Source organism: Penaeus monodon, chromosome 10 (genome assembly GCF_015228065.2).
Source record: "Penaeus monodon isolate SGIC_2016 chromosome 10, NSTDA_Pmon_1, whole genome shotgun sequence".
Taxonomy (NCBI): Eukaryota; Metazoa; Arthropoda; class Malacostraca; order Decapoda; family Penaeidae; genus Penaeus; species Penaeus monodon.
Window position 1 is genome coordinate 18,644,358 of NC_051395.1, and position 12,500 is coordinate 18,656,857.

Consider the following 12,500-nt stretch of genomic DNA (forward strand, 5'->3'; position numbering starts at 1 on the left):
TGTACTTGAAACTATACAGTGTATCAAAAAGAAAAAGAAAAACTTGATGGCTAGGCTCAGGTCCAATGCTCGGCTATCAGGATGCAATGAGTGGGGACACCTGGTTGTAAATGCATGTTCTATGCAAATGCCAGAAATCAGATACAAAGTAACACATATTTCACAGTGTGGAACTTTTGTGCACAACAGGAATTAAGTGCTTCTGGTATTTGTTACTTAGTGATGCACCCTCCAGAGTCAAAGTCCCAAAACCAGGGTATCGTGTGAACCCAAAATCCAAACCTTACCTCTCTTACCTTCTATCTATTATTTAAACAGGGGGCAAGCCCTCCTATACCCTCCCGCCTTTTTATTAGAAATTTATGCCAACTTACAGAGAATGTGACATTAAACTTTGTGTGTGAGGGTGTCTGGACTTAGTGTCTGAATGTTGATATGTAGCGGATGTTTTCATCATTTTGTGGTAAAACGAGGCAGTAGCAGCTGTAACTGTGTTGTTTAAGACTGTTTCTTATGCTGTTTAATATGGCAGTGCTCATTTCCATCCATCTCTTTGTATCACTTTTGGTAACATTAACCGTGCTTCCAAGTAAGAGTCAGTTTTTCCTTTGTGTCTTATTTGCAAGCACTGTCTTACAAATAATTACTACTGCAGCAGCATTTTGAGAGGTACAAATTTTTCCATAAAGGAGTTATTTGGTGAAAAGTTTCTTATCTGGTCATAGCCTTAAAATTATATTTAGAGGAGAAATTATTATGTCTATAATTTTGGGTATGTGCTTTATTCATTACATAGTAAAAGCCTAGCTTATAAAGGATAGTTAAAAATTTGTGCTCAAATATATTCAAGTCTGCCCTCAGTGTTGCCATTGCATCTAAATATTCTTGTGCATTTAGATTCATATAGATATAGATTTGGTCGTAATCTGTATATCGTTGAAATGTAATGACAAAATAATTTTATAGCAAAATCTCTGCATTATATATTCTGTTCATGGTGGGGATGTGTACTATTATATATATATATATATATATATATATATATATATATATATATATATATATATAATATATATATATGATATATATATATGATATATATATATGATATATATATATGATATATATAATATTTATAATATATAATATATAATATATATATATATATCTATATATATATATATATATATATATATATATATATATTATATATATATATATATATATACTTTTTTTCTTCTTTTTGTAATGAACTAATTATTATTTGTGTGTGTGTGTCTGTGTCTGTCTGTGTTTTTTTTTTTTTTTTTTTTTTTTTACATGTATGTGCATGCCTGTATAGGTATGTACACATAAGGATAATATATATACAGAATACTGAATGAAACAAGATAATACAGCCTCAGTGACATATGCAGTCACCATACCCACACCAACAGTGGCTAACAGACTGCTACTACTATATTTTGGCAGGATTGATCTTATAAGCCTCCCTGATGAATTGTCAAAGAAGGTATCGGTCCAAAGTTGTCTTTTCATAATATTACTGGAGGTTCACTGGCTTCAGCTTGAGGGATAAAGGTGCATAGGCTATGATGATTATTAGTCATTGCAGGTTTATCATTAGATCTTACCAAATTGTTGATACTTTGAAAACTGGTCACAAGGAGACAGAATTAGAATTTGTATGATTATATTACTCCAGCTTGGCTCCCCCCTGCAAAGTTTTCAACTTTTTGTTTGGTTGTAGGCTTAAAATAGTAGAATTTGGCACACCAGAAACTATTTTTCATGGTCACATCTTATATACACATTGTCAGTAGAATGGAAGTTGTAATGATATTTTAATCTATCACATTTTCAGGAAAATGTGATAGATTGGTTATGAATATGTACGCAAAATACTTTTTATCTAGATACATAAATAACAATAAGACAGCAATATATCAGTTGGTAACTGTTATACATAAAAGTATGGTGTGTGGAGAGGGAATGTCGAAGGGAACGATATAGGATATTCTTGGATATATGCTTCATATTACCAGAATTACTACTTCAGTTCACTACATTTCATTTATAGAAGATAGAGGTAGGTAGGTGAGTAAGCAGTTGTTTTTTGCAGGAGGTGGACTACTAGGGGAGGAGGGTTGATGAGGGGTGGTATCATAGATGTAGCTGAAGGAGATTTGCCAAACAGTACCAGATATATTAGTGGATATTACATACATCTTATACATAGTGGAAAAGTCACAGGAAAAATCCTACCAGTTTTTGACAGGCTTGCCACGATCATGGCAAATAGGACTTTAGGGATAATGTAAAAGAAAGGTCTACATAGTTAAATCTCTTGGCTTTCAGTCAAAAATCCTCAAAATTCAAGAGCTCAAGTCCAACATATTTAATAAGGCTACTAAAGATGAACTTATTAATTTTCATTTGATAATATTGATAATGATAGTAGCAAATATAATAATCCCTTATGGTCCTGATGACATGACCATCAAGTCATGAAAGAATTTGGCTTGAGGTGAGTGTGACGTGAACATGCCATCATGAAGAAAATTGGTTGAGGACTGCGAGGATAGGAACTTGCCATCATGAGAATTTTGGCTGGAGGCTGAGGTGACAGGAATGGCTTGCCACACACACAAAAAAAAAAGCAGGCAAGCTGTTTAGGGGAGATTAGACTAAGTGGGCATTTACAAAGGGGTGCATTGATAAAAGAGTGTGGAATGTACTGTCTGTGAGCCATGACTGGAAAAGCACTGGCTCCAGGGAGGACACTATTTCCATGCTGAGGATCCTGTTCGTGCCTGCCATGATTGGTGACACTGGTTATATTACAGAAAATTGGACACTGAAAAAAAAAGACACAAATAACAATGTTACTGATTGTTATTCTTCTTGCATCAAGTTATGACCTACCTAGAGAGATGATATGGAGTCTGTGCAAAGAAAACAGTCTTGCCATTTGGATACAGCATATCAATTGACAAATATAGACATTGGAAAGATGAAAAAAAAAATAATAATAAATAAATAAAACGTAAACAGAATAAAGAAAATAAATCCTCACTGCTCATTAATATTCATGTGTGCCCGTCCAATAAGCCACACACCCATTAGAGTGGCTTCTCAAGTAAGCCTAATGCTTGGATTTTGGGTTGTAAGCATGTTAACATCACTCACAGTGCAAACCAATTTTTTTCATGATGTCATAGTCACGTCATCTGGAATCAATCATTCTAATTCCCATGATGTTAAAAAAAAAAATAAAATTTTCAAGAAAATTCAAGGAATAGGGAAATTGGGTTAGGTTACATTTTGACTACAGGTTGACTGGGTGGCTGAGCAGTTGATGTTAGTATTGTGATAATAGTTTTCTTATTATATTGATTATAATACTTTATTTTTGTTGTTAATTATTTGTTGTTTTTATTTAATATTATTGTTAGTGTTACTGTTAGTATCATTATTATCATCATCATCATCATCATCATCATCATCATCAAAATTATTATTGTTATTATTATTACCATCAATATTATTGTTATTATAATTTGTTATTTTGATTATAATACTTTATTTTTGTTTTTAATTATTTGTTGTTGTTATTTAATATTATTGTTAGTATAACTGTTACTTTTGTTATTATTATTACCATCAATATTGTTGTTATTATAATTTGTATGGATGATGATAATTGTATAGATATTTATATATTATTGATAATGATAATATTAGGGTAATCAGTATTGTTATCATCATCATCATCATTGTCATCATATTCTTTATCAGAATATAGTAGAACTTTAATACCATTATTATGATTATGATATTAGTTTTGCTAGTATTGTTGCATTAACTATTAATAATGTGATTTTCTCCTCATTATTGTCTTTATTGGTTCCACTGCATGATCCTTATTATTGTTATCTATGTAAGAGGTAATTATATGTATTCTTATATATATATATATATATATATATATATATATATATATATATATATATATATATATATATATATATATATATATATATATATATATATATATATATAATAATCTTTATATTTTTTTCTTAATAACTGAAAAAGACATAATCATTTGTTGCCCCCAAATGGGGTAAGAAATGAATTGTGAGGGGCAAAAAATAAAAGGGCTGAAACTTCTCTAAATTTTAATTACTTTGGATTCTAATAGAGTTCATAGAGATGAATTTTCTCTAAGAATCACTAAACAAGCTGAATTATTTGAAAAAATTTGGCAAATTTGCCTGTAGGGAAAAAAAGGACCATTTTGCGGTAAAAAAAATCACGTGGGGAAAAAATGAATGGGGTAAATAATGACCCTAGTACTAGGTCAGATCCATTCTGTTAATAAAATTAATTAACAGAGCCCTTCCTTTTTAAGACGAAGAAGACAGGCATTTGCCTCTACATCAGGGAAAATGAAAACTCCTTTTTTGATTTCTGGGAGAACAGGTCCATAAAATATGTACTGTGACTCTAATACTTCAATGTCTTTTACTGGTCTTTCACACCATGTCCAGTCATGTGGGTTACTACTAAATGCCTTTTGGTGAAGGAAGTCAACTTCCACCTTTTCAATGTCATCGTCGTCATCGTCATTTGTAAAGGTCTTCGTCACCTTACCCCAATAATATTTTAACTTGGGATCAGTGTAAAATACAGCATAATATTTGTTCACAGAATCATCACTCAGCTTAGGCATCATATCATGATTAGTGCCAGCATTCTCTTGTTGTTCATTGACTTCATCTGTAGCTTCTGGGGTCATAGGAGGCAGCAGGTCAGACAGCGAGATATCACTGGAAGTGTTGCCATCATCCATTTCCTCAGTGGATACAGTTGTGGAATCTGTGTCTGAAACTTCAACATTCTTTTTCTTTGGGGGCTGCTTTGTCTTTTTGTTTTGCTTAGCTGTTTGCATTTTATTCTCCTCTTTACTCTTGATCTCTTTTAAGCACTCTTCATTGGTAATAACCTGTCCTTTCATAGGTATTACTCTTCTACGTTTCATAACTGGGGTAGCACTTCGACCGCGGGCATGGAGCACCTCCTCCAGAGTGGTTTCAGTAGGTTTTAACTCCAAAGTGATGGTGTACTTCATACCTGGATTTTAAAATGTTATGGTTAGTTTTAGTTCAGTTTTAGAAAATTTTAGCAATTTTAAGCATATATATATATATATTAACGTGAATATTATACAAAATTTGATTTTTAATAGATTGTTTTAATCATGACTTGGATTTATATAATATTTTTCATGTTTTTAAACTGAAATATGTATATTGTCATTTAATGTATATATTTATGCCCTATGCTGTTGCATGATAACTTCTTGTTATGTAGATAGTCTAAAGTCTTACCTGAAGGGGCTCTTCTTTGCAGTTCATCAACCAGTTCTGCTGTGCTGAATTTACTCAAAGTATTGTTCTCTGCATCTTGATTAATTTGACTAGTTAATGAATTAGACTGATCATTTGTCCAGTGGCTGCAGCCTGCCTTTGAATCTGTATGAGTGAGTGTTGTAGGAGCTGGTGTTGATGTCCTAAATGGTTCAATGGGCAGTTCAATTTGTGGCTCTTCCTGATTATTTGGCTCGGGTATCTCTTCAAGGATTGGGTCATTATTCTCATTAGTTGGCATCCCTTTGCTTACCCATGAGTTGTATGTTGCCAATTTGATAGGATCTAGCCTCTCATTGTTATACTTTGTCTTATCACTGGGCATTAAGCCAGTTGCCTTGAAGCCAGCTTTTATGTTATTTTCTGAAAGACTTTGCCTCCAGATGCTACATAGCATGTTAACAAATCCTGATTTTCTAAGCGGTTCTCGTGCGCCAGTTGTCTGCACATATTGTGTAAGCTTTGCATCATAGTTTGATTTCATTGGTGCGAAACAGGCAACGTCTAAAGGCTGAAGCAAGTCGGTACAATGTGGAGGTAGTTTGATTAATGAGATATTCTCCTGGATTGCCACCTCCACAGTGGTCAGTGAAGTGTGGCTTAGATGTCCATCCAGGATTACCAGTAATGGACGGGTGTTAGCAGTCTTTTTTGCTAATGTCTTAAAATAGTCCTCAAACACAGCACTTGTCATCCATCCAGATTCAGTAACAGCGTACTGTGTGCCTGGGAGTGCTTCCTCTCCTATCCAAGTTGACTGCATTTTCTTGCCCTTGAGAACTACAAGGGGATCAAGACATGTACCATCTGCACAGCATGTTGCGAGGACGGTAATGTTCTCTCTGTTAGCGCCATGTGTGAGCCTCACTGTTTTTTCTCCCTTTGACCCAATTGTCTTGGACTTTGATGGGTCCATTGGGAACCCCGTTTCATCCAAGTTATAAATACACTCTGGACGATCTTTGATATTGAGACGATCCATTTCCTTCTCAAGCATGTCGTAAAATCCATAAATAACAAATGGATCTGAAGTAACACTCTTGCGGGCCAACTGCATTTGTCCTCCTTTTTTTAATGTCATATTATGTCTGAGCAGGAAGCTGTTAACCCAATCACGTCCAGGTCGGTTGTCTTTGAATGGAGGGCTTATTTCATTGGCAATGAGATAGTCATGTACTATATCCTGGAATTCCAAGAAGGTGGGACCTAGCCCCATCTTTTCCATCCTCTTAAGGAGATTCTTCAACTTGTCTTCCAACTCTGTACCAAGACAAATCTTCCTTCCCTGTTCATAAGGGATTGAAGTGACATAATTAATGGTGATAAGATACACACACACACACACACACCTGTACATATAGGCTACACAGTATATATATTACATTTGTACAGTATCCATTCTAGGTTCATTTACAACTGAAAACTATATATATATATATATATATATATATATATATATATATATATATATATATATATATATATATATATATATATATATATATATATATATATATATATATATCACTTATATACCCTATTATCCTTGTGTTCAGTATTAGATTTTTTCATCTGGACACGGTTCCACAACATTCCACTACTCATTCCATATTTCTTAGCAGTTCTCTTGATAGATGATCCTCCTATTACATCATTAATTGCTACTGCAATTGTAACTTCATTATATTGCTTCATTTTCTTTTTATAGGTCCGTACCATTCTGATAGATTTTAGATGATACTGTGATAGCCTTATATTAAATGCACCTGTCTATTTACTCTGGAAATAGAATTTAGTAGATTAGATTACACAGTATAGTTCCTAGATCAGGTTTTATCAATTGTTCTGGAGACCAGAATACCAGAATATATTTTTATACATAAATTATGTTGTGAATAAAATCATTGGGGGTAAAAAATGACCAAGATTGGGGTAAAAAATCATATGTGGGGAAAAAAGAGTTGAGGTAAAAAGTGAATTGCGGGGTAAATAATGAATAAGACAATTTGGTCATTATTTGCCCCATACTTGGTCATAATTTGCCCCACATTGACATCCCCCCCACAAACTGTGGGGGCAGTAGAATCATTGAGCAAACACATAGGATGGTCACTTCATACCCCAGGATTCATATTTTACCCAGATGGAAAGCAAAAAAAAAATTTTGAGGCAAAAAATGGATATTTAGTAAAACTTGAAAAATGTTTGGACAAACTTTTTTTCCAAGGTATTGGGATAATTGATCTCATACTTAAATTTTTCATTTTGGAAATCCAAAAAAATTACAGAAAATACTTCAATACTTCTCCTAACTACATATGAGAGAGATTTCAATTTAGGAGTGTTCAAACCCCCCCATGGGGGCAATCAATTTTTACCCCTAAAAGGTCCGGGTCATTAATTCCCCCGAATGACTATATTGTGTATGTATGTATGTATATTAATATGTGTATATATATATATATATATATATATATATATATATATATATATATATATATATATATATATATATATATATATATATATATATATACATACATACATACACACACAATATATACATATATATATATATATATATATATATATATATATATATATATATATATATTATATATATATATATATATACACACACACATATATATATACACATATATATAACAGCATTTTCCCAGCAGCATTGAGTTAAGGAAGATTTGAGAGTGAGAGTTAATGGCAAAGCGGAAAAGGGAAAGGTAGAGAAAGATGGAAAGAAAAAGGGAGAAGGGAGGTGAGAGGTAGTTGAAGGAAAGTGAAAGAGAGAAGAGAGGAGTACCTATTTTTTCGTGGCTCCCACTAATTGTTGTTATTATTTTTTTTTTTATTATTATTATTAGTAGTAGTAGTAGTACTGTTACTATATACTCTTACTATTACTATTGTTTGTATTATGATTCTGCTTATATCTTTTTTGTTCTCATGTTACACCTGCTTCATGTGACTGAGTTGAAGTCTTCATTTTGATGTAAAATGGAGACGTAAACCATACTTTGTGGTTGTGGAGTTGAAGTCACTTTTATTAGATGTGAAATGAGTAAGGATTGAAAACAAGAATATTTTCTTTTTGTTTAGAGCATTTAATTGTTCCTGTCTTGTCTGTAACTACCTATCTTTGTTATCACCTTTGGTGTATATGGTAAATGTATTATGAACGTGAGGTGAATATATCACAAAATATAATGGTGTAGACAAAGACACTGCTGTCATTACATAATTTGAAACTGGGCTGGTCTGCACAGTGCAGTTTTCAGAGTATAGGAAAACTTTACTTGGTTACTTAGAAACAAATATTGAAAATTTTCAGAGGAAAATTATCTAATATACACATGTAGTAGGTACAAAACTCACTCACTCTCTCTCCTCCCTTCTTGGATGATACCCTCACTGCGTTTAAATGTCTGACTTCCATATTGTAGAACTTTAATGATATTATATCAGGGTTGGGGATGGTTTAAGAACATATATATATTGAGCATGTTTGGGGACTGACCCTGAGGGGGAATAGAGGAGTCATCTGGAGTTATATAGTTAATTTATGTACAAGATGAGGAAACTACCAAATGACTGTTAGAGGCCACCTCTGGCTATTTCTTGGGGGCATAAGCATCAACAGATAAATTGCAGAGATTGGCAATTTGCCCCAGGTACAACCTGGGACTTTTGATTGTTGCATACATACTTATGGCATTTGATGGTGACAATACACATAGATATGTCCAAAGAACATTTTTAAACCCATATCAAAAATATTTAAAATCATAGTGATGTATAAATTAAATATATAGTAAGATTTTTCTTTCAAAATGTAAGTTTTGGGTACAATTACACATGAAATATTCTGTAGCTTATACAGTGGTCAGTATATGTACTGAGTACAATGTATATGTGTGTTAAAAAATAAAAGTAAATTATTTTAATTTCTCAGTTTGGCTTGGCCCTGCGGTTGGCACCATCCACTGTTCCGATTTGATGTGAAACCAGTTGTATCTATGGAAAGAGAGAGAGAGAGAGAGAGAGAGTGTGTGTGTGTGTGTGTGTGTGTGTGTGTGTGTGTGTGTGTGTGTGTGTGTGTGTGTGTGTGTGTGTGTGTGTGTGTGTGTGTGTGTGTGTGTGTGTGTGTGTGTGTGTAAAAGTTTTTTTTTTTTTTTTTTTTTTTTTTAATAAAGGAAATGTAGCCTGTTTTATACTGAAAATGATAGTTTACAATGACACCTGTTGAAAAAATTAAATGAAAGTTCATAAACTGGGCTCCAATAAGCACTTTGTTAAGAGTTGAAACAGCTATCACATCCTTTTCACATGTTTCTGAAAAAAAAGTGAGCTTTGGATGGTACCATAGGGCATAGCTGCTGTGGATATATGGACACCTCTCTGACCCTCCTCTTCAATTGTTTTTATTAGATTATTTGCAAAGATAATGTACACAAATGACCTCAGAATTCAACAGGGTTTCCTATACCCAACAGCCATCTTTTGAATCTTTTTGAGAAAGTGATTTTCCTGTGTGAGGTAACTAATTATTATTCATTTACAAAGAAGTAGGTTTAGTCCTATTAACTGAGAGTAATTCCAACAATTACCCTCGTGTGTGTTGTTTTATATCCATAAATTTCTTCACAAATTACACCTCCCTGGGATGCATGCATTACATTTTATGCTGTTCTATTATAAGGTACCCTCATGACCACACACCACATACTGTAAGACATGAACAGGAAAACAGGACATGTAATGCTCTGACTGGCTGTTGTTTTATATAAAAGGGGCAATATTTAGCACATAAACAACTTGCCTGATACCCCTGGAAGATGTCATGCACCAAAAAATTGCATTATCTTCCTGCTTAAGCAATGGTCACACTAGTCTTCTCTGTCCAGGGATCCTTAGACAGCCACACTGAGTGCTGTTCAACTACAGAGTGGGATTGGTCACACTATGCAAAGTGTCCCTCCCTGGAGAAACATCACACTTGTTAAGACGAAAGGGGCTACAATAACCTGGATGAACAATGTATAGATTCTATGAATATCATGGCATAGCAATTGAAATAATAAAAAAGAGAATGACACTAACTTAGATAAGCCAATCTGCCTATTTTATTAATTATCATACATCACATAACCACGCTGATACTCCATATTTCAACAGAAACAAAAAATCTGACCGTATTCTTCCACTAGCATAAACTGCTATTAGTGTAATCAGTAATGAATAAGACGTAATTATGGACTGATAAAAACTAAAGAAGAAAGGAAACAAATACTATAACTGATATTGAGTAAACATCATAAATTGTCAGTTGTGACGCAGCCTAGCTAGTAGTACGATTAAACCACATGCAAAGCGAAATGTCTTGTTGATTTCATCTATTACTGTTATTTTTAACTTTCAACTATCTTGATATTTGTGGATGGTATTCCATAATTGTTCTCTGGTTCTCACTTTGTTCATGTCTTCAGCAAGTTGGAGTGGGCGTTTCTTTGCTTTCCTTGAGCAAATGAACATTTGTTTGGATAATCTTTAAAAATTTAAGGAGGCATCATTACTTATTTTTACAGGATAGTTATTCCTGATATGATATGATTATCATCACATGGACAATCAAGTAATAAGCCTCCCAGTAATTATACTACAATTTTTGTTTTGTCACCTTCTGTAGCTTCGAGGAAATGCTAAGAAAGTGGTGTCATGCTGGGCAGGGATTTTCATCTCACTTCCCTTTACAGCTAGGGAAATATCTGCTCTGTAAAGGAATCCCTAGGCAGAATAGACTAGTGTGACCTGCCTTTTATGTAACATACACTCTTGTTTATATGATTAGTCTGCTCATGTCAATTACTCAGATTGTTATATGGTGCTCTGCCAGAATTGCTGAAACTATGGGAAAAGCTGCCTTTTACATACTTTTTTTTTCTTCTTCTTCTTCCATTAAAATTAGTTTTGTGAATATGTAGAAAAATAAAATTTTTATCCCTCAATGAAATCACATTCTATCTCTTATACAGAGAGCAACATATATAATTTATTGAAATTAACTGTAATCTACAGAATCAGGCTACTAGAAGTTTGATCTAGCAACTAAAATGAATATCGATTATGCAAAAACATTAAAGTCATGTTTTAGAGACAATATGCAAAAAGAAATAATTTCACTTTTTTGGTGTGAGGCAGTGAGTGCAATGCACCAGCTGATCCGGAAATAACCCTAGGAGGATGCACATACTCTCTGGAGCCAAGTGCACCCAAAATTCTGCTGGAGGCAATGGGTCAGTGCCCAACCCATATCTTTCTGCATTAATATTTTTTTGTAAATGCAATATGGAAAGACAGCAGACTAGTTCAAGACAAAACTATCTGGGAAAAAAAGTTTCTTCTAAATGTTGTAGGTCATACATATTTTAAATTCAAAAATGTAAATTTTTGGGCTAGTTTTGGGAAACACATACCATTTTTTTGGCTATCGTTTGATAATATAATAATTTTAGGTGCCATTTTGTTTATCATGAAATGAGTGAGAGGGATAAGGGTCTTATTTTATGGTACGATTTTGTAAAACTGCTGAATGTCACTAAAGAGGAAATATTTTTGATTTTCAATGTTGATGTTGAGTCAACAAAAGAAATGAACACCACCTTCAGAAAACTAGTTTGTGTATAATATGTTGGGCAGTGTTGTACTTCATGATAGACAAAAAGTGAGAAATGAAAATGAAAGGCTACTGGAGCCAGACCACGAAGCACCAGTTGTGGGATGAGTCCCATTTTCTGCAATACCTTGGATTAGAAAGTTTATATGAGATGGAAATTGAAGGTCAGATCCTGGAAATGTTGGTCTGAAGTGCATTTAATAAAACCTTTTCTTTTGGCTACTGTTCATTATTTTAAAGAAAAAAATATATTGACTGTTTTCTTCTTCTTCTTCTTCTTCTTCTTCTTCTTCTTCTTCTTCTTCTTCTTCTTTAATTTCTTTTTTTCTTTGTTTCTTGAAGAACTAATCATGGTAACACCAAAAAAGTTGGGATAA

The 12,500-nt window shown here is 33.4% G+C and overlaps 1 protein-coding gene across 7 annotated transcripts in view; it reads left to right on the top strand.

The window, feature by feature from the left end:
- Positions 1 to 12,500, top strand: part of LOC119577906 (E3 ubiquitin-protein ligase TRIM33-like) — a 51,742-nt gene that overhangs the window by 1,238 nt on the left and 38,004 nt on the right. The window lies entirely within an intron of this gene.